This window comes from Schistocerca nitens, chromosome 6 (assembly GCF_023898315.1).
Source record: "Schistocerca nitens isolate TAMUIC-IGC-003100 chromosome 6, iqSchNite1.1, whole genome shotgun sequence".
NCBI classification, from domain to species: Eukaryota; Metazoa; Arthropoda; class Insecta; order Orthoptera; family Acrididae; genus Schistocerca; species Schistocerca nitens.
Genome location: NC_064619.1, coordinates 76151519 through 76175948, shown reverse-complemented (window position 1 = coordinate 76175948; position 24430 = coordinate 76151519). Strand labels below are relative to the sequence as shown.

Sequence of the window (24430 nt, the reverse complement as noted above, 5' to 3'; positions counted from 1 at the left end):
CGTGAATGACCGATCGCATTCTTACAGCTGGTTCATTCTCTAAGTAGCCACACATAAATTCTAATCTGTGTTCTAATGACCAGTTGGGAGGAAAACAATGAGAGAATTGATGGAGCCACGCTTGTGGATGAATGTCGTTGGCAGAATTCTTAAACGTTTTGAATTTACGTGTAGTAATGAACAGCTTATAGTCAAAATCATCATGTCGGCGAGTCGCATATCGGTCACTGTTACGTCGTGTCGGCGGTTCCATCTCAAAATTCGGTGTGCCTTGCCAATTTCTTTCATAATTTCCGAAGTGTCTTGTGTTATTATTTTGTGGTTGTTCCGTATTTCTATGTCCCTCTTCCCGTATTGGGGCGCGAGTGTCCTCTGAAATACGTAATTCTTGTATTACCTGTGTCAGCTGATCTTGTACTTCGCGGATTTCTCTTTGGTGTTGCGTATTAATTTGATTCAGATTTTGTTTCAGTTTCCTAATTTGTTCGCTCTCTTCTGTGTCATTAAAGACTACCGGTTTTGTGTCATTCAGATTATCATCTACCTTCGTAGATAAGTTAGTGAACTGATCGGAAAGTTCGGCTACTTTATCCGATAGTGTACTTATTTCCTCAGTGTGTTTTTCTGAACCAAGTTTCAGAGTATCTACTGTGTCCTTTAAGTTTTCCTGAGTTTTTGCAAGTTGCGTAACCGAATCGGCAGATGCAACTGAGTCAAATTTAGCTTGCAAGGTCTCATGATTTTCATGAACAATAGTTTGCAGTTCTTTTATGGCTGCTTCGTGATTCTGTAGTGCATTTTCATGACGCGAAAAAATAGGTTGGAAATGCTCACAAATTTGGGTTTTTACGTCGTTACAGACTTTTTGACATTTCGATTCAATGTGATGTAACTCAGTAGTTAAATCCTCACGTGTTTGTTCAAGAGTTTGCTCCAATGAGTCTAACTTTTGAAGCTGTTGCTGTGTTTGTCTCTGATTTAGTTCCATTGTGTCTAACTTTTGCTGTGTTTGTCTCTGATTTTGTTCCATTGTGTCTAACTTTTGAAGATTTTGTTCCATTTGTCTCTGATTTTGTTCCATTTGTTGCATTAACTGCAGTAATAATGTATTAGTGTCTGGAATCTGTTTCTCTATGCTTTTCGGCACTGCATTTGCACCGGCAACATTTACATTTTGACAAGCAGAAATTGTGTCTTGACTTATTTGAGAAAACGGTGAGGACCCAAAACCTGAATCTACAGTATTTGCGAAATTGTGTCCTGTCATTTCGGATTCCTGAGTCGAGCTGTTGCCGACCGACCGATCGATAATGCTTCCCTGCTCACTAATTGTTTCACTGTCTACGCCATTGTTTGCCGCCCGCTCCATTTCCCTATGCACAGTTACCAAATTATTACTTTGAACATCAGTTAATTCATTACTCGGTGGCGCTAACACACTGCTTTCGTTTTCACTGTCATTTCGCAGTTTACTTTGGAGCCTAGTATTACGTTTTTCACACGCCATTATTGTCACAGTATTTCACACGACAACACAGAAAAACACAATTTGAAGAGCAAAAATAAGAAAACACATTAACATAACACTGAAAATAATATCTAGTTAATTGCAGCTGCGAAATACTTGGTGCAAATCTACATGCGTGCCACACCTGTTTTACTGTACGACAATGAAAGACTGCAACTACAAAGGAAATTCTCTACAATTACGCGCTAACAATAAACAAAAGCTACACTAATTACAAAAACTACAAGAAAAAAAAAGTCAGAAGATTCCAGTGAGGTATCCTCGGCTAAGGGTCGACATATGAAACTTCCCCTTTGAACAATTTTACACGACTGTCCTTAAACTGACACACAATATTTTTTTTTTTTTTTGCGCAACGCAATCTGACTTTAAATAATCTCTACAAGAGAATGGCCCTGACTAACATTAACCTGTACTTTTCACAAATCACTTACCTCACAAAAATCTTGGTTACTCCCACTACTGCAATAGAGCAAGCGCCACTACTGCCAGCTAAATAAAATATTCAAACTATGGAAGGCACTAACTACTGATAGGGATAGTTAGCAAATGAAAGATATTAATAGAGAACAAAAAATGTATTTACCTTAATATCATCATATATATATCAGTTCATGACAAATTTCAAAACTCCGCCATCTCTCTCCCCACATCCACCACTGCTGGCGGCTCACCTCCAACTGCCCAACGCTACGCGCTGTTCACAGCCAGCTGCCTAACACTACAATGGCGAGTATTACAACAATGCAAACTAGCCACAGACTGCACACAGCACAGTCAGTGATTTTCATACAGAGGTGGCGTTACCAATAAAAAAACCTAAACAGCCTACTTACAGACTCCAGCGTGAAATTACGCATGGCCCATTCACAGAATGTAACTCTCGCACGGAAATCGTTCCCATGCAGCTCCCGGGTCAGTGACAGGCGGTACGGGTGAAACCTGTGGCCGTGTGGTATACGCCACACAGATGTGAGACTGACACCAGCGACTGCAGCAACGGCTCGAAATCTGACATGAGGATCGTGGTGTACTACAGCTGAAACAAACACCTCCGTCTCCTCACTTCTAGCAGTTCTTCCTCTGTTACTGTGGCACATTACCAAGTTGCCTGTTTCCCGAAGTCGTTGTTCGGCACGTTAGAATGTAATGGCTCCCGCAGCCCTTCGCCTAGGATATCTGACGGCGTACGCCATGGCTGCCTAAGTGGCTTCGTGTCGGCACTCGCCGAGCTTAAGCAACATGTCAACGTACTCGTTCTTCGTGTATGTCATCTTCGTCCGATGTCAGTAACTGTGGTATATTAAGCCCCGTTTGTTTGTGTGGCTCGAACTGTCGGGTATACGGCTGTGTGCGGCGACAGTCGGCAGACTAACAGCGCATCGGAGAAGCTTCTCTCTCTCCGTGAAACCGGCGACGTTACAATTCGGCCGCACCACATTTAGAAGGCACATTGCGTTATGCGCAGCTTGTGTGGTATCTCCCCCTTTTGCCCCTGAAAATTTTAAGGGATGCAGCTCCCAAACTGAAAGTGATAGGAATGTAATTTAAATTGATGTATACACAGCTGGTGTTACTGAATCCAGTGCATGATCGAAACAACTATTGTTCCATTTATAAAATTGTAACTTTTTGCTGTAATTCTTTGGATAATAACACAATAACCTATGTTCATTGCTCCACAGGCAGTGTAAGGTTTCTTATGGTGACCTACCGCAATAAATATTTCCGCCACCTAATACTTCGTAACTTACAGAGGTAAACACATTTAGTGAAACACCCTGTATATACTTCGTACAGCTTGAAGATTCAGTGTGTTGTTACAAAATACAATGTGCAATTACTTACATATTTACAAACATATACAGGCTTAGACCTCGATCCAGAGTAACATCACTATTATTACAGATGTATGTCCAGAACCCTTAACCACTCCACAGCTTCCCCACTGGCCTGATAGATCTCCTCCATTGAACGTTCTTAGTGGCAATCCATAACGATGTGGCTGATGGTCTGGGGCACGTCTGCACAGTCACAGAAAGGGCTATCAGCAAACTTCCACTTGGGCTTCCGAAACTGACATCTGCCATGTTGGGTTCTTATCCATTTAAGTGATGTCCAGATTTTCCTGGGTAGGTTGAAGCCAGTGGGTTGTTTGGTTGGGTCTGACATAAGTCCCGACCTGCTGGGTTTGAAGACAGCCAGTCGCTGCACCATGCTTCACTTACTGTAAACTTATCTTTGGCCAGCTTCTTTCCTAGAGCCCAAGAGAGGTTCCGAGATTTCAGCCTGAGATCTTCGTGTAGACAATCTTTATGTATTGGCAAGAGAGGGTTTTCACAGCACTTATGCCATTCTTTCGTCAGTGCTAATGCTCTTCGAAGATGAAGTACTGGTAGCCACTTCTGAGGAGTAGACTGGATGGTGCCTGATATATTCCTCATTGTGCCATTCAGCTGGACTTCTATCTTCTTTGTATGGGTACTGTTAAGCCATACTGGACTGCAGTATTCAGCTACTGGGTATATTAGGGCAAGTGCTGTAGTTCTGAGAGTAGATGCAGAGGGACCACAACCCATTCCTGTGAGTTTGTGTAGGATGTTGTTTTGGCTTTTGATTTTAGTATGTGTTTTGCTTAGATGTGCACTGTAGGTCAAGGACCGATCCAAGACGACTCCTAGATTTTTAGGGTGAGGATTGAACTTTAGCAGGTGGCCATGATGTTTAACTTGAGGAATATAATTCAATATCTGGGCCACCTGCTGAAGTTCAATCCTCACCCTAAATATCAAGGAGTCACCTTGGATCGATCCTTGACCTACAGTGCACTTCTAAGCAAGGATCGGTCTTTCATTACCATATCACGGATTTTGTTGGTTTCCTGGGTGGTGATATCAATTGGACGGCCGGTCTTCGGTGCTTTTCCCACTGCGTTTGAATCCATTAATTCAAAAGTAAGTGGTCATCAGTGATGGCGTAGAGTCCGTGTGAACGTAGTCTAATTTTGTTTTGATTTGTGTGGCAGCCTATCCGTTCAAATGAAAATGTTGAATAACACCATGACTCGTTTTTTTTTTTTCATTTTTTGTCGCAGTCGAACATTGACCCAGTCAGATGACTGTCAACAATGAACTGTATACTGTAAATTGTTGAATTCTTCATACAATGTTTGGAATAATCAAGCTTATCAACAATGTAGGCGCAACAGAAGTGTTCCATAACTTCATCCAAATTCAACAGACTTACCAAACCATACTCGTAACATGCAAGGCAATTACCATACGATACTTTATGCCATCACTGGGCTGCCGTAGTTAATTTGGGATCTTCTAGCAGTGTACGTGGTACGATGGCGCGGGAATTTCAACGTGTATCACAACTGCAGACATTTACCTTCACATAAACAAAATATTATTTACACCACATTATTTTTTAAAGCTGTTATGTCAGACGTTGACTATTACTCGTACTTTTGCAAGTCGTACTCACGATAAATTTTGTCCCCTGGAAAAAAAGGGACAGCTGCACACATTGTTTGACATGCGCTAATGCGGTTAATGTGGATAACGCGACGTTTCGGGGTACAACCGGCAGTCGCAGGCAATTTCTTAGTGAAGTGATGAACTTCTAACAGTATCTGAACTGTCCATCTGTTCTTGAAAAAACATAACAATTACGAAACACGAAACGTTTTCCTGATAGTCTCCAAAGTATTAGTTATGTCATCAGGAAGGGGTTTCAGCCACCAGTCAAATTAAGTGTGGCTTATAAAAATATTCCTGATTCACGAATAGAATGTACATAGAATGTTGAGACACAGAGGTTTTACGAAGGTTTTTGTTAAATGTAACGATTTCTGGGTAACATAAACCAGTCATACTGTCCTCTCTAATAGTTCTCTATCTCATTATTTTATATATCTTCTGTTACTGTATTAGTAATGTCTATGTAACTTCCTATACACTTTGAATACGTATGGAACGATTATTCCGATGCGCAGAACAGCATTTCAAAGCCAGCTTGCATTGTCTCCAAAGCGAAGTGACTGTGGTATCGTATGAAGTTACAGCGCACTACAGACGTTGAGCGTTGGTACATGAGCAGTACAGAGCGGTTTCGTCTTATCACGGATTATGTATTTTGTACACGGTGCTCTTAGACATCTTAAAAACATGCATTCGATATCTGGAATTAAAATGCTTGAAAATTTGCAGAGATATACCCAAACATATGTCGTTGGTTTGCATTAAGTATCGCGGCGTAGATAACGCTGCTTTATTTTTTTTTTTGTTTTTAATGAGAAGAAGGGATTGTCATCTGTACTTTAGAGGTTTTTAACTTCACCTTATCGTATCGCAGCAACTCTCCTTTAATAAACTGTGCTGCAGAGGCCTTGCGAAATTTCTTTCTAGTTCGCTAAAATGATAGGGTCCCGAGAAATTTCCATTTTCCAGTGACTGCAGCAAATTAGTGATTAATCACATATTGAAATATTTTTCAGGGACGAAATTTTCCCATGTTTACTTTTTGTTACAGTCTTATTCATCTTCCTTCACTCATAGAAATCTTCAATATCGATTGCACACTACCATTCTCTATATTATAGGTACTAGCAGTGGAACATTCTATAGAAATTATTTAAAATAAGCATAACAATTTGTAGGAAATAACTCAGACTTCATACATAAATGGTATCTGAGACGTTATTTTCTCGTGCTATAATCTTTTTTCTGCTCCGTGGCCTTTATCAAGGTATCTGCAAACATATGGAGTTGTTAGTGCATATATCTATACCTACTAGTAGATATTAACAATTTTGTCTATGTCTGTTGTAGTACTTACTTCCGCTACACATCATCAGCACTGTCGCTGTCTAAGGCCTTGTATTGCGGTGTATCGTAGATGAAGCGCAGAGGAAATTGTTATTCTGTAGATGTGTAATGTCTCAACAGTGAATTTCGTTGCTGAGCAATATTAACTAAGACTTATTTAATTTTTTTCCGTAAGTTCGACAGCTTCTGACAGGTAAGTCAACGAAGCTATATGGTTACATAGTTGGCTTATTTGTCTATGGAACTGTGTGTAGCAGTAGTGAATTCTTTGCTGATGTTCACTGCTGTTCTCTCTGCCTGCAAATTTGGTTCTTCCGTAATCGCGTTCTGTAATTTCAATAAAGTTGAGAATACAATTTTTACGTTTTAAGTCGGTTTGTTCGTTAAGACTTTTCTCTGCATTTTTGCGGGTGTGTACGTAGATTTACATTTCTTCTAGAAAGTTCTGTTTTGAGCCTTTTGGTATTACGCGGAGAATTAACATCGCATTTTTCTACTGGTTTACATTGTGGTTTACGGTTTGTATGTGTTAAGTTTGGTTGGTATATTTCCTACATATGTTGGTGGAATGTAATGTTCCTTTCTGTCTGGTCGCTACCTCTTGTTAATTATATATATATATATATATATATATATATATATATATATATATATATATATATATATATATATATATATATATATATATATGAGAGAGAGACACAAAATTAACACTGTTGGGACTGAAGTCGTTTTGTTGTGCTATGTATCTTGGATGTCTATTTCCTTTTGTATTGCACATTGTTGTAATGGGAAAGGCATCTTTTGATAGTATGTACGTTTGTGTGATAAAGGGCGGTGCGATGAAAATCAATCGGTAATGCAGTAGGATCTAGACATCCTCAAATACGTAGTTCAACAAAACGACTGGCACAAATGTAATACAACCACACACAAATCGCTGGATAAGAAATCCAACTCTGTAACCATACAATATCGTTGACTTAGCTATTCAGTAGGTTTTAATTTAGAGTTTCGTCTACGCTGTACTTACGATAAGCAGCAATACAGGGATATTAGCGACAGCCTTGAAGATGTATTATGGGAGTAACTGTTGCAACAGATATAGATAAGATTGTTATTAATTACAAAGAGACATAGATATACGCACTAACGACTCCAAATGTTTATAGATAGCTTGATAATGGCCATGGAGCCGAAGTAAGCATTCAGTGCCAGAAAACAAAATCTTAAAAGGCTTTGTAAGTAGAAGTTTTTTGGGTTACTTTAGATGCAATATCAATTTGATACTTCTGACCTACACAGTTCACTATGGACACTCCATAGATATTCCTACTCTATACCCGCAACCACAGAGAAACTGATGTGCGACTCATACAGATATTACTGGTACGAAAGATACATAAAACGATGAGACACAGAACGTTTAGAAATAGAACTGTAACATAATATTATAAAATATTATTTATCATTTTTGATTAAATGTAGCGATTTTTGCGTTAACATGAAAAATAATTACGTCTTTTGCAAATGCTCCGTATTTTGTGCGTCTTCTGTACCTGTAATGTCTGTGTACGTAGCACGTCAGCAGATCTGTGGTTGCGGCTTTCAGATGTCATATGACTATGGCCTGGGAAGCCATGATGACATAAGTAACATTTAGCAGAACATTTGGAAAGTATTTGCTATTAATATTCATACAGTTGTATATGTATACTACGTTTTCGAAGTTTTGTTTCCACTGGAAAATGACTGAAGGACGAAGTTTTACTCGTCGACTTAATCAATGGAAAATCTCAACAGTCGAAGGCGACAACGATGTGCTCACACATCTTGAAAGACATTTGCTTTTGTAAATATGAGTACCATTCACTGATCAATAATTTGCTTCTGATTTAGATAAAATATCTCCTGGATGGTGTTGGACGAAATAAATCCTTAATATCGTAACAGAGGAACTGCCCGACCATGGAAGCCAAATGCCAATGTAGAGGATGTGTGGATGAATTAAAATCGTATAAAACTCTTGTTGCCATTTTAGCTTTCAAACTAAGACCGCTTTAGTTACATATCTCTAGGTTCGTGCAAACGAAGTGATTTCTCGATTTTCTCGTATTTTGTCCCTCAACTAGAATCCGATTTTCTTCAAAATTAGTTTTCCTTGTCAATCTGTGCATGAGTATTGTCATCTGCCGATTGTCTTATACAATTTGGGTACATTGTTGAAGGAGCATTATAAATCACAATCCCAAATCTTCCAATGCAAAAGCTGTATTTACAGTAGGGTAGTGCAGACCAGGCTACGGGAGAAGTGGTTTTATGGTGCGTTATTGTTCCTGTAAATTGGTTTTAAATTTGTATGGCGCTCTCGTATTATCGGTACTGGTGATGTTGGTTTTATGACAACTACGAAATCTGCACCCACAATCGTAATGACAGTGGGCGCCATTCACATACATCATCTGCAGAGACTTTATTTAGTTTTATTTTTCTTAGTCATGTGGCCCGCCAAGAATTCCTCTCCTGTGCAAACCTCTTCATCTCAGAGTAGCACTTGTTACCTTCGTCCTCAGTTATTTGCTGGGTGTATTCCAATCTCTGTCTTCCTCTACAGTTTTTACATTCTACAGCTTCCTCCAGTACCATGGAAGTTATTCTCTGATCTCTTAACAGATATCCAACATTCTGTCCCTTCTTCTTATCGGTGCTTTCATATTCCTTTCCTCACCGATTCTGGGTAGAACCTCCTCATTCCTTACGTTATCAGTTTACTTCATTTTTAACATTCTCGTGTAGCACCACTCCTGAAATGCTTAGATTCTCTTCTGTTCTGATTTTCTCAGTCCACGATTCGCTGTCATACAATACTGTGTTCCAAACGTATATTCTCAGAAATTTAGTCATCAGATTAAGTCTGTGTTTGATGCTAAAGGTGTATACGCTCCGGGAAAAACCGGGAATTTTTTTATCTGGAAGAAAACCGGGAAAAACCCGGGAATTGTTTTATAATTCCGGGAATTTTTCATTGTTCTAGTCTATAGTTAACTTTTTGTTATTTTAGCTGGTAAGAACTGATAGCCTAAAAAAATTTTTACTGTATCTCACTACTGCAGAATAATACTTCAGCAATAATATGTAAACGAGAGAATAAAACTTAACTTGCAAATGAAATGCGCCATCTACAACAACAACACACATTGCACACTCAAGCGCCTGCCAAAAGCAAAATGTGTGAAAGGCTTCAGGACGAAGACAGTAGAATACTTCCTAACAGCAAACTGCTTCCGATGAACGTGACGTCACAACTGTTTACATGAAGTTCTCAGCAGTTGCCAGCAGGCTTTTAACGCATGCCCAGTTGAGTTACGTATGAGCTTACCTTCTCGCGCTTCTGGCTGCTGGAAGTGTGGGTGTAGCAGTAGCAAGAAGCAGTTAAGCCACCCGGAAAAATTTTTCTGGCGAGCCCAAGCTCCCCGATTCGCGCATCCGCAGAGCAGTCTGGCTTGCAGTGGGGAGTGGGCAGTGATGTGTGTTTACGTTTAGTGATATTGCTGCTTCCTCTTCGATTACAGTTCACACATCAAATCGAAACAAAACGGATTTCTGTGGCCGAGAGCAATCAAGTGAATTAAAATACACTCTTATAATTACGGAAAGCTAAAATATGGTAGTAGTTTCAGTTTGCTGATTTTATTTTATTTACATGTTTTTGGTAGTCACGCATTAATCGCCTTGCACAACAATGAAGTTGTTCTTGTCGGTTTGCTAACTAAATGTGCGTTTTAGTAATCTTTTCCCCAGATGCAGTCAATTTATAAGAAACGAAGTGTTTCATTCCACACTATTGGCAAGTTTCAACTCTTCGATGAATTTCAAGAGCACGTTTTCATCTTTTGGCACGTATGGCATTATGCCATAATAAAGAACCAAACATGAGACAATATAGTACTGGTAATCCAAGAAAATGTGCATCCCGAAAAGCGCACTGAAAAGCTGAATATCAGTTTGGGGCTACTTCATTGTGAATCTGGACATATGAATGTGTCTTTCATGCCGAATTATACATTTTCATTTGGTTTACGAACTTCTTATGCTCTTGGAGTATCCTCTGTTGTCCTATTTCTTTCATGACGTCAAGTAGGATCTCTTAATGTTATATGTGTACGAACATACTTGCTACCTACGTCATTGTAGCTGCCCACGAGCAGTAACACCTGTTTTTGACTTTTCCTGGCAGCTGCTGAAACTAACCTATGTCTAAGATGCCGCGGGAAAATATTGCGAATGGTTCGTTGAAAAGAGTTATTTTCAAAGGAAATTTCATTTTACTTAAAATGAATTATGTTACATGTGAGAATATACAATGCATTTCTTACATCATAGAGCGTTTGGCCCTCATTTAAAACTTAACACTATGAGTACCAATCACTTAGAATAATTTAGAGCCCAAAAACTCAGACATTAATGTGACTGTTTAAAATTTTCCTGGCATATTTGTATAATATATCTTAACGTATAACACATGCTACAAAGACCAATATTATATGTAGAAGCTCATCTTTTATTGTAGCTTATCAATTTTCAAGCCAATATTTTATGTGACTGCGTAGTTTTTCTTGTAGCTACACAATGTACATTACTTTAAACAATTAACTTTTCCTGTTTGTAAGTTCACGTTAGTTAACAGTAATATTTCTGTTGGATGACTATATCACGTGTCCTATGCTCTGAGTGTCTGCTGTCATTGGCTGGCGAGATCACGTCACATAAGCTATGATTGACTTACAAAAGCACATTGCAATCTCCATTTGAATGCTTCGGAAACTAATGTGCTGTGTTTGGTGAAATTCGAATTTATACTTTCATTTTATGAAAATAAGCAGAGTATCGTAATATGAAAATATGCAGCGTACATGTTGCTGCATATCAAAGATCTTCTCAAAGCCGTTTTTTTTTTTTTTCTCGCGCTTGCCGAGTTTCGTTTTCTAAAGTGCTGGAAATTTCTACGCTAGTGTAGAAAACCTTTACCATTCGAAGGACTGATATATCTATAGCTCAGAGGGAACGCGAACTGTCGCTTATCATGGTAAAAGTGTATTTTCACCTTGGAAGAAGTGTTCTTTCACGTGGGAAAAAGTGTATTTTCACGTGGGAAAAAGTGTATTTTCACGTGGGAAAAAGTGCGTTTTTAACCAGGAGACCAGGGAAAAATCCGGGAATTATTTATCTTGTCCGCATATGTAGACTTCAATGTGTTTGTCTTTAACTTTCCTGCTACCAGTCACCGTTTTTTATTCATGTTGTACACGACGCATTTCGGGAAATGATTCACATTTTCAGGTGTGTTATCTCTTTGTACTGTGCCATTTTAGCACAGTGTTTTCGATGTGTCGGGTTTGCTTTGTTTTGTTTACTTCACTGCAACATATAAACAACGGGCAACTTTTAGTTGGTTATAGATTTTTATATGTAAGTAGTAGCGAAATATGGAAAAAGTTGTATTTACAGTTTTCTTATGGTCCATTTGTGCACATATGTTAAACATCGCACACAAACTTCAGTGGACAGTATTTAGTGTCGGCAAATACTGTGCACTGAAAGTTGTGTGTGATGTTTAACATGTGTGAGACTGCTCAAATGGGCCATAAGAAAACTGTAAGTACAAGTTTTTTCCAAATTTTGCCACTAATTACACATAAAAATCGATAACTAACTGAAAATTCCGCGTTTTTGAAATAATTCAATAAAGTCAACAGAACAAAGTAAAACCTCACACATCGAAAACATTAGGTTAAAAAGGCATATTACAAAGAGAATATGAATAAAATAAATTCGTGAGTGGTAGCAGAAACGTGCTAGTTTGCTTTTGATGTCCTCCTTGCTGTGTCCGTCATGTGTTAATTTGCTGCCTTTGTAGCAGAAGTCCTTAATTACATCTACCTCTTTATGATCAATCTTGATGTCAAGTTTCTCGTAGTTCTCATTTCTGCTACTTCTCCTTTCCTTCATTTGATTTATTTATTCTCAGTCCATATTCTGTACTCATAAGATTGCTCATTCCATTCAACACATCCTGTAATTCTTATTCACTTTTACTGAGGATAGCAGTGTCATCAGCGAATCTTATCACTGATATACTTTCACCTTGAATTTTAATTTCACTCTTGAACCTTTCTTTCATTTCTGTAATAACTTCTTCGATGTATCGATTGATCAACAGGTGCGGAGGACTACATCCCTGTCTTACACTCTTCTTAATCCGAGCACTTCGTTCTTGGTCTTCCACTCTGATTGTTCCCTCTTGCCTCTTCTACGTATTACATATTACCCATCTTACCCTGTAGTTTATCCATATTTTTCTCATAATTACCAACATCTTGCACCTTTAACACTGTCGAATGCTTCTTCTGGGTCGACAGGTCCTATGAAAGTGTCTTGATTTTTCCTTCGTTTTGCTTCCATTGTCAACCGGGTCGTAAGAACTACCTCTCTGGTACCTTTACCTTTCCTGAAGCCATACTGATCGTCATATAACACATCCTCAATTTTGTTTTCCCCTCTTCTATACATTATTTTTGTCAGAAACTTGGATTGATGAGGTGTAAAACTTCGTAATAGTTGTAGTATCCTTTTAACTATAAAATATTATCCTATAAATTTCACATGTGGTGCGAAATACGTTCAGTCACGTTAATGTAACCACCGCTTATGTTCGACGTCAGAGTGCAACAACCACTCAAAGATGGTAGGTTGCAGCACTAACAGTGGAGGGTGTAGAATGTGTGTCGGGGATATGTGGAAAACAATAAGGTCGTTGTAATGTGGGAAAGGAGCGATTTATCTTATGTCCAAACCGGTATGATCATTGGCTTCCGGGCCAAGGGTGGAAGCATTTCCGAATTCACCAAGTTCGTAAACTGTTTTCGTGCTTCCGTGGTTAAAATATGCCATGTATGGTAAAATGGTAGTATACAAAACTGACGTCGAGGCAGCTGCGATGCGCCTCGAAACGTGGATGTCAGGGTGAATGATGTCTGCGCAGACGTGTACGGGTGTACAGACATGCAACTGTTGAGCAGCTGCCCGCCCAGATGATCCAAGGTGCTACCAACAGTGCCTCCTCAACGAGCGTTCAGCTGAGCTTGCTGCGTATGGGCGTAGGCAGCGGGCGTATAGTTCATGCACCCATGCTGGCTGCTGTGCATCGGTGACAGAGTCTGGAATTTGCACACCTGCACTGCAACTCCACGTTCGTTGAATGGTGTCAGGTGGCCTTTTCAGATGAATCAAGTCTTATGCTCCATCGGACGGATGATTGATGGCGTGTACGGCGTGAAACGTCTGAAAGCAGACACCTTGCACTAATCGTCGGAAGGGTGCAGGCCAGAGGGGCTTCGCTGTGTGACGTCTTCTTTCTGAAAGCCACAATGGATCAACACAAGTATGTACCTATCCTTTGGAACCATGACTACTCCCAAACGCAGTTTATATTTCCTCGGCATGATGGCATCAAGAATTCATCTATGGCGTAGAAGGAGTTGTCAAGGAGATATGATTTCAATTTATTTTCGAAGTTATTGCTGCTGTCTGTCGGGCATTTTATTTCATCTGGTAATTTGTCGAAAACCTTTATAGCAGCACATTTTATCCCTTTCTGTGCCAAAGATAGGTTGAGTAAAGGATAGTGTCTTTCTCTTTTCTGGTATTATAATCACCAATGTCACTGTTGTTTTTAAACTGATCCATGTTGTTGAGAACAAATTTCATTGCTGAGTAAATGTACTGTGAGACTGTTGTAAGAATTCCCAATCTTTTAAAAAGATGCCTGCAAGATGTGCGACTATCAACCCCACGCATTGTTCTAACCACTTTCTTTTGAGCTGTGAATACTCCTTGTGTAAATGTTGAGTTACCCCAAAAATATTATTCCATATGACATCAGAGAGTGAAAGTATTCAAAGTATGTTAGCTTACTAATTTCTATAACCTCCAGATAGGCAATTATTCTGATTGCGAAAGTTGTTGAACCTAGTCGCTTTAGAAGATCCTAAATATGAATTTTCTAATTAAGATTCTCATCTATATGCACAGCCAAAAACTTAATATGCTCTACCCTGTCTACTGACTTCTGTTGATGCGTTATATTTATTGAAGGAGCTGTACTTTTTGCAGCAGAAAATTGGATGTACTGTGTTTATTCAAAGTTTAGAGCAAGCCCATTTCCAAAAAACCAATTCATGACTTTTCCAAAGATCTTATTTTTATCATTTTCAATTGGAGTTTCTTTTACTGGATTAGTAATGATGCCTGTATCATCAGCAAACAGTGTCAGTTCAGCTTCTTGTTTCAGATAGGAAGGGAGGTCGTTCACATATATCAAGAACTGTAGGGGACCCATGATTGAACCCTGTGGAACTCCTAATCTAAATTGACCCCAGTTAAATGAAGTTGCAAACTTATTTAAATCACTTGACCCATATAAGGAAACGTTTTGCTTCCTGTTTTGCAGGTATGACTTAAACCACTCATATGCTATTCCATTTATACCATATAATTGTAATTTCTGTAACTTAATGATATGGTTCACACAATGAAATGCTTTGGACAAACCTCAGAAAATTCCTATTGGTGACATTTTACTATTTAAAGACTCTGTCATGTGGACAGTGAAATTGTATATTGCTGTCTCAGTTGAACAGCATTTTTGACATCGGAACTGTGATTTACTAAGTATCCCATTACTGCTCAGATGGCTAACCACTCTTGAGTACATTACTTCCTTGAAGTTTTTTGAAAATGCTGCAAGCAAGGATACTGGCCGATAATTATTGACATCTGTGGTGTCCTCCTTTTTCTAGAGAGGCCTGATAATTGCATATTTTTAACCTGTCTGGGAAAATACCTTGCGGGCCTACTCAAGGTTCTAGGCGCTTCAGTCTGGAACCGTGCGACCGCTACGGTCGCAGGTTCGAATCCTGCCTCAGGCATGGATGTGTGTGATGTCCTTAGGTTAGATAGGATGAAGTAGTTCTAAGTTCTAGGGGACTGATGACCTCACAAGTTAAGTCCCATAGTACTCAGAGCCATTTTTTTTAAATACCTTGAGTTAGTGATGCACTACATATGTGACTCAGAACGTCAGCTGTAATTGCTCCACATTGTTTTAATATCTTATTAGAGATGTATCTACTCGAACAGAACATCTACTTTTCAAAGATTTAATAATATTACTTATTTCACAAGAGGTTGTTAGGTGAAATTTAATCTGACTAATTTTTTTTTCAAAACAGACTCTTCCTGGCTTTTTCTTTTGAACTGTTTCAACCATTTTTTTCTCTTGCACTTAAGAAATGGTTCTTAAATACATTAACTACTTGTGTACTGCTGGTCAGGATGGTCTCGTTCTCTTTAATAGCCAGGATGAGTTTGCATTCTCCACTGGCCACCAAACTCCCCCCCCCCCCCCCCAGTCACGGATCTGAGGGACCATCTCCGTCGGGCTGTTCTGGCCAGGGACCCTCATCCGAGAAACCTAGCGAAGCTGGCCGCGGCGCTGGAGTCGGTAAGGCTGCACATCCCTGTCCGTTCCCTCCTGAACGTCACCGAGACTCTTGACGCTCGTCTCGCAGCGGTCCGCGCCCTAAACACATACGTACTCAGACACGTGGGCACTGTGTCAGCTGCAGATATCTAATTTTCGTAATTATTTACTTCTGGAGTGCACATGGAAGATGAGAATTATACCACCCGTTTTCAACATTATAGAATTATACTGCCATTTTCAACTTTATTCCTCCATAGTTTCCAGTCATACGGGAAGATTTGTTAACCACACTACATTGTGCTCCATATTTTATATTTGTCTGATATTGTATTCACGAGAATCGTGATTTGCTTTCGGAAATAGCGGACGAATTGTATTTCGTTCAGCTTCATACGCTGCTGTGCTATCTGCATATGTACCGGGTGTAGAAGTGTGAAACCGGAATTTGGTTGCAATAATTACACATCTGTTGTTTCAAACTGATAAACAATATTTGATTCAAAATAATTTTCATTACTTTTTATACATTTCTCCCATCTCTCCGGCAGGTTATTAATGCCACGCCAGAAAATCAGTGCTTCTTTAGAAGCGAACCAGTCAGCAAGCCATTTTCGTACATTTTCATACGAACTGAAGCGTTGTTCAGCGAGAGCGTTTCTCAGTGATGAAAATAGATGATAATGGAAAGGAGCGCATGTCCTAGTATCTCCCAACAGAAAGCCTCGATCGTTTCCCTGGACCGTTTTGCCGTGATGGGGCATAATCATGGAGGAATAGAACTATGTGTTGCCTTTTCCCGGTCGTTTATCACGTAATGATCGATTTAAATCGATCATTTCCTGTTGGCAGCGATCAGTATTAACTGTTTCAACAGCTTTTAGCAGCTCAAAACGGACGACTCCCTTCTGATCCCACCAAACACAGAGCATAGTCTTCTTTCCAAAGCGATTTGGTGTTGCACTGGATGTCAATGATTTGCCTGAATTCACCCATGATTTACGAATCTCAGGATTCTCAAAATATATCTATTTTTCATCACCTGTCACTATTCGATGGAGAAACCAAATTCTTTTGTATCTGGCGAGCAGCATTTCACATGTGGTCTTTCGATTTGCTTGCTGTCTTTCATTCAGTTCGTAGTCTGCCCCAATAGTTGAATGGTCAGCGTGAAGGACTGCCGTCGTAAGGGGGACCGGGTTCGATTCCCGGCTGGGTCGGGGATTTTCTCCTCTCAGGGACTGGGTGTTGTGTTGTCTTCATCATCATTTCATCCCCATCCGGCGCGCAGGTCGCCCAATGTGCCGTCGAATATAATGAGACCTGCGCCAAGGCGGTCGGACTTGCTCCGTAAGGGGCCTCCCGGCCAATGACGCCAAGCACTCATTTCCATTCAGTTCATACAGAACCCATTTCTCCACTCTCTGCACCTTTCAACGGACGGTGATGATGATGATGATAATGATGATTATGATGATGATGTTTTCTTCACGGGGCGCTCAACTGCGTGGTCATCAGCGCCCGTACAAAGTCCCAATTTTTACACTGACCAATTTTTGCACAATCCAATCTAGCCACTGTCATTAATGATGATGATGAAATGATGATAACATAAACACCCAGTCCCCGGTCAGAGAAAATCCTCAATCCGGCCGGGAATCGATCCCGGGATCCCGTGATCCAGAGGTATCAATTAGATCACGAGCTGCGTACCCCTTTCTACCGAAGAGAAACGGCTTCCTGCGTCATACTCAGTTGTTCCGTGAGTTTCTGTTGAGTTTGAGTATCATCTTCATCGAATGAGGCCTGAAATTCTTTGTCTTTGAATTTTTTCCGTGGAATCCCGCGTTCGTCGTATCTCACGTCAAAATCACCACTTTTGAATTTTTTGAACCACTCGAAACACTGTGTTTTACCAAGAGCATGTTCGCCGAAAGCTTCGACAGGCGTTTGATACAATTGTGCAGCAGTTATCTTCAGCAGTTATGACAGAAAACCAATGATTTCCGTAAATCGTAGTTCCCAGGCACATAACTCGACGTGTTTACGAATTGGAAGCAGATACCGATGTATGGAAGTGTGGTTACTGTGTGTTGACATTCGTCGTCAGCCGTTGCAGGAAGCAGATGGCGCTGCAGACGCTGTCTCTCGGCACTACACACTGACGGCCAGCAGCATCTATAGGGAAATTCCGATTTCATACTTCTACACCTGGTAGCGATCTCTCGTATTATCGGCGGCAATTTATAAGAGACTTAGTGTAGGACGTATCAGTTGCAGGAAGGTGATCAGCTCGTACAATACGGCTGTGTAGGGCACCGCTTGGCAATCTCGACTTGCCCACTCACGCGGCTAGCACCGTGTGGCAGATGTGGGGCGCGCCAATAATGTGCACTCCGTGCGTGATTAATGCCCGCGTGTAATTCGCGTCGGCCGTGCATCACGCACCGCGTGCGTCGGCCCCCCTGTCATTCACTCGCGCCGCTCATAACGCAACGCGCGTCAGTTTCCGGCGCTAGTTCTTTGCGCGCCCTCTGGAGCTCAATTAGTGGCGATGAACGGCCACCGGGAAATAACCGCCTCTGTCCGCATCGGCGTGATTGGTGCGCGAGACATAAAACGAACCGTACTTCCTTTCGAATGAAAGCATACTGCGATAGTGTAACGATTGGCATTTCTGTCTAGCGAGCAACAAGAGCCGGGTTTTTCATTATTTGTACTATAGAGTCTAGGATACAAGCATTACTTAGTGAAAAGAGCCAACTACTCATAAATTTTTTTGGATTGATTTCCTTTACTATGTGCTTTATAAGATTTATATTGTTTACTCAGACCTTCTTCTCTGCTTGTCTTACATAATATGACATAATTTTTCTTTCTGCTTCAATTTATGTATAATTTGTAGTATACGTAAAAAAAAATTCTTACGCTTTGCTCCATCTGTCATGCTGATGTTTTCCCCTCATACTGTCTCACATAACAGTGTTCACTAGAGGGAGAGGTCAAACCAGCAGGCAAAATGTGGCTGTGGCACCACAAGTGTATGGCATACAAAACTTTCAACTCTAAATCATTGTTTTTACCCCCAAAAAAGACGACGAATCGCCATGAAAAGGGGTTCGAGGAAGAACAATAAGAGAAAAACGAAAAATAAAAAAATAAAAGAATATGAAACGAAAACCTATAAAACGACAGTAATGTTAACCAACTGTAGGAATATATTAGGTTAATAGAAAGAATGCTTTTTAAAAATGTATCGTTAATAATTTAAACATATATGATACCAAAAAAAAAGAAAGGTTCGAGTCCCGGCTGCATCACAAATTTTAATTCATTTCTTCTGCTTCGATCATTATCGAAAACATACTTTAGTGCTTTTGTCTTACTGGATATTTTTCTTCGTGTAGGCGGTATCTGAACAGTCATCTTTCTCGATGCTGATGCTCTTCTCTCCTTACATGCTCGCTGAGATAAAGTGGTCGGATATTCTGCCTTAAGCACGACACTGTTCGTTTGTCTTTCCTTACTAAACATCGTACAGTAATTCTGAACTATGTTCAGTGCGATTTTTTTACTGTTGAGTCTGGAAATTTTTAGGTTGGTACGTAAGTCCGTAGCGTTTCCGTTTTGCATGTTGGTATTCCTGTTGTTATGGGTTTTTTTATTGCCTGTTTCTAATTGTAGTTTTATCATTTGGAGATGAATGGACCCGTGGACGCTACAAAATATGATGCCAGTTGGAGAAATCAGAACAGTTCCGAGATATTCTTCTGTTGCAGATGATTAAATAGCTGGCAGCAGCGAAGGCAGCCAGAAAAATTAGCACCCTGTATGGGGTAAATGCCTATGGACAGAGCACGGCAGGAAAACGGTTTTCTCATTTCAAGGAGGATCGTTTTGACATCAGTAACTCTCCATGTTCACTAAGACCTTCCCGGTTTTACGAGCATCGTTTAAGGGCATTAATTCACATTGATCCACGTCAGTCTTCTCGAGAATTGGCAAATGTGATCAACAGTGATCATTCCACCATCGTGCGATATTTGAACGCAATAGGGAATGTTCAAAAAACGGGTGTGCGGTATCGCTTGCTATAAGCCAAAATGAGAAAAATCTGCGGTTGGCTATATGTGCATCTTGCTCGTCACCAATTGGCTTGTGAACAACATTGACCATTCATATCATGCATCGTTACTGGTGACGAGAAATGACATCGTTGTGCCAACAAAAGGAAAAGGAAGGAATCCTTGATCCCAAGCAAAGTAGCAACTACCCGTACAAAAACCCGTGCGCACCAAAAAGAAAAATAATATTATCAATCTGGTGGAACAGCGACGGTGTGGTGTCTATGAATTGCTTTCCCGAGTTGGCACCACTACTGCTGACATTTATTGTCAACAATTGAGACATCTTGCGGTCGCAGTCCAAGAACAACGATCAGGAAGACTGTGTGAAGTGATGTTTCTCCACGATAACGTCCGCACGAGTTCAGCTAGACTCACAGAAAACACTACACAGGAGTTGAGTTGGGAGGTCATTCCGCACCTACCTTATTCAGCTGATCTGGCGCCCTCAAATTTACACCTTTTCCGCTCTCTGTGGAACAGTTTTCAATGAGCTTCCTTTCCGGATGAAAATGTGTTCCGAAGATGGCTCGACAAGCTCTTCGCCTGAATAGCAAGTGATATCTACAGTCACGGAATTAAAAATTACCCCAGTGTTGTAATTAGTCCAGCAGAATATATTAGTGACTACTAAAGTTCCTGTTATTTGTATCTGTTGTGTTTATTATTCATGGAAAAACGCTACGGGCTTATGCACCAGACCAGTTTTATTACATGGTAACATATGAATTTAAGCTTACAGTTATTTATATACATATGAAGGGCTTATTTCAATAGTGGTACAAGTCCATTTTTGTTCAGTTTGAGATACAGAGTCCTAAAGTTAAATGAGCGCTGAAAAATCTGCAGTTGACATACCAGAAATATTCAAGCATATTGCTTCTTGCTAGAGATGAACCTTTCTTCCTATTTGTTTGGATCCTTAATTTCAGAAGCATTATAGACAGAAAAGTGGAGGTAATGGACTTGTACCACTATTGAAATAAGTCCTTCATTTAAAAGAATCAGATATTTTGTTGGTTTACACATGTAGTTAATGACCTTTGTTACTTAACTGGGGATTTTCTCTGCCTCGTGATGACTGGGTGTTGTGTGATGTCCTTACGTTAGTTAGGTTTAAGTAGTTCTACGTTCTAGGGGACTGATGCCCATAGATGTTAAGTCTCATTGTGCTCAGAGTCATTTGAACCATTAGCCATACTTAACTGATACGCGAAACATTTTATGTTTTTACTACGTCGAAAATTAAGGATAGAACACTAATTCGGAATAACAAGTATTTATATAAAACTTCCTGGCAGATTAAAACTGTGTGCCGGACCGAAACTCGAACTCGGGACCTTTGCCTTTCGCGGGCAAGTGCTCTACCAACTGAGCTACCCAAGCATGACTCACACTTACACAAGCTCTCCTGCGAACCTGCAGAACTAGCACTCCTGAAAGAAAGGATTTTGCGGAGACATGACTTAGCCACAGCCTGGGGGGATGTTTCCAGAATCAGTGCACACTCCGCTGCAGAGTGAAAATCTCATTCTGGAAGTATTTATGTAGTTTCACATATATGTTACACGACGCGAATAGGTTGTTTTTATGCTGGAAGCTTTATAAATGCCGCATATTTATACAACCTGTCATCTCCAAACAAACAAAACGGTTTCTGTTTTTCGTCCATTTTATACCGAACATCGCAATATTTAGCATATTACTTCAGATTTTTATCAAGCTAAAGAACGGCATCTTGGGTCGGCAAGTGGGCGAAAAACAAAAATAGTAACCGTTTGGTTTGTTTGCTGATGACAGGGTTTAAATTATGTGGAAGCTGCAAACAAACCACCATAAAAATAACTCGTTCACGTCGGATAAAACGACAAAATATTGTTTTTTTCAAACGTTTTCTAAGCCTAATGTTTGCCATAGCATAAACACACATTATTTCGTGTATTAGGTGCCATGTGTCATTAACTACATAAGTAAACGAACGCAAAATTTTACGCCTAATTAGCAATATAAATAACTTTAAGCTGAATTTGCGACTGGTACCACGTTATAATAATTTTCAGACGGAACAATAAAAAATTCCCACTGAAGAGAGTACAAAAAGTGCTGAAACACATTTGGATAAAGAGAAACAAACAAAAAGTTTCTTGTATACGGTGGATTATGTCTCTAATGTACCTGAAAATTTCGCGACGTCACCTCGCTCGATTTATGTCCACTTACTAAGATTTTCTCTATGTGTCGCGGCCGTTAGTACACCTTCCAGGAAATCTCTGCTCTCCACCGAAGTTGTTTATTCCGGTTATACACTGTAACTTATTTAAATAAAACAGTTTTGGTATTTTAATGTCTGATGTATTTTCTATCCATTGTAAGTAGAGATGGCTAGCTTTAGCTGGCAGTAAGGTAGCGTCTGAACGCTCAGACTAACTCCAACGTAACGGTTTTTCATTTCATGAGAGTTTTTAAGTTGTCATCGTAATATTCCCTCCGGGGAAGTCGGCGCTTTTCCAGGGCAGCGACTTCATTCGTGGAATTTCTATTGCTACCTCCGAGAACGTATTTCCATCTCGACGAGGCCAGACTGCAAACGCTGTCCCGTGCAAGGAGCCGCGTCGTCTCCTTTAACATGCAACATGAAAAAAATGAGTTATCCTTTTTGCAGTAACACATAGGTTTGAGAAATTCTTGTTGAAGAGTATTCCAACAATCAGCAGGCTTGCCCTATATCCTTAACCTAATGCTATTAAAAATGTTAAATATCTTGTGTGATTACCCGGCCACTGTGGCCGAGCTGTTCCATGCGCTTCAGTCCGGAACCGCGCTGCTGCTACGGTCGCAGGTTCGAATCCTGCCTCGGGCATGGATGTGTGTGATGTCCTTAGGTTACTTAGGTTTAAATAGTTTGAAGTCTAGGGGACTGATAACCTCATATTGTAAGTCCCGTAGTGCTTAGAGCCATTTGAACCATTTTTCTTGTGTGATTTATGGCTGTGAAACGTCACGGGCGAGCTCAGCAGACTAGCGGAAAGCATGTTTTTCGTATACGCACACTGGCACCTAGGATATGTGACAGCTGTGTCGTATACGTATATTTGGCGCGTAACTGCGTGTAGTGTACGCGTGAATGGGGTAGCGTTATGCTTGTGTTGTATGATGATCCTGCGAGAAGAGAGAGGTTAAAACCCGGTAATGGTACATAACCTACTCATCTCTAATAGCACCAAAGCTGGGCTTAAAGTTCCCATCCGACGGACTGATCGCCACCGACAGTGTCACATGACCTCACTTCACGACAAACTACAGAAGGGTTTGGAATTTAATCCTGACCATTAACGCAAAGATCGCTGATCAGGAACTTTAAGCCGCCACCTCCCATCCTCTTGCCGGCCAAATGCTGGCAGTGAAAATGTCTTACGCCACCATGATCCCAATGGGCTCACGTGCGAGTCTAGCGTCACTGCACACGACTGCCTTAGTGAGCTCGGCCATGGAGTCCAGTATAATGCCACTAATTCTGCAGATTGTTTCTATGGTTTGTAAGGTATCAGGCAAATCCAACAACTTCCATGGAAACCCTGACATGATAAGCAAATCCAGTAGTAGGTCACATAGCTCCGAATAAATCGTGACATTAAATTAACCAAAGTAATACGAGTAACGAGTGAGCAAATGGAATACCACAGACTAACACAAGAATGCCTAAATGCATGTCATACCTTCCCACCGTGAGACAGACGCAGTTCCGAGGGGAGAAACGAGAACAGGAGCCGAGAGCAGAACCGTGTCAAGCTGGAAGGCCCTACGATAAGGGACGGACGGACACCCACGTCGCCAGCTAACTGCTAGGACCACACCACCCGCAAGTTTTTAGCGTGAGACTTCTTCGCGTCTCTGTTACGTTAGGACCACCCCCCAGCCCATGTTAAAAGCTAGAGCCCTCCAGAAGAACAGTATAGATCTTACGATTACACAAAAAGGGCTACACCACCCGCAACTTTTAGCGTGAAACTTTTTCGCGTCTCTGTGCAGTTAGGACCACCCCCCAGCCCATGTTAAAAGCTAGAGTCCTCCAAAACAACAGTATAGATGTTACGATAACACTAAAGGACCACACCAGCTGCAAGTTTTAGCGTGAGACTTTTTCGCGTCTCTGTTACGTTACAATCTTTAAAAACATTGCCCCACCACGAAAAGTATAACGATTCTCATTGGATGGACGGAATTTTTTTAGGCGAAGCTTAAGGTTAACATTGAGACACTGATTGGTTGGTGAAAACACAGCCAGATATTTTTTTTTAAACCAACTTCGGTAAATTGTAGTAAGGAGAAGTTAGGAAGAGAGTTACTTCCGACACTGCGAGGTGAGCGGAGCTGTTCTGCTCGCCGCCCCCTGACGAACACCGAC

The 24430-nt window shown here is 40.5% G+C and overlaps 1 protein-coding gene across 1 annotated transcript in view; it reads left to right on the top strand.

Annotated features, from left to right (window-relative positions):
• LOC126263233 (pikachurin-like) overlaps positions 1-24430 on the top strand; it is a 1086760-nt gene that overhangs the window by 962712 nt on the left and 99618 nt on the right. The gene's annotated exons all lie outside the window — the stretch shown is intronic.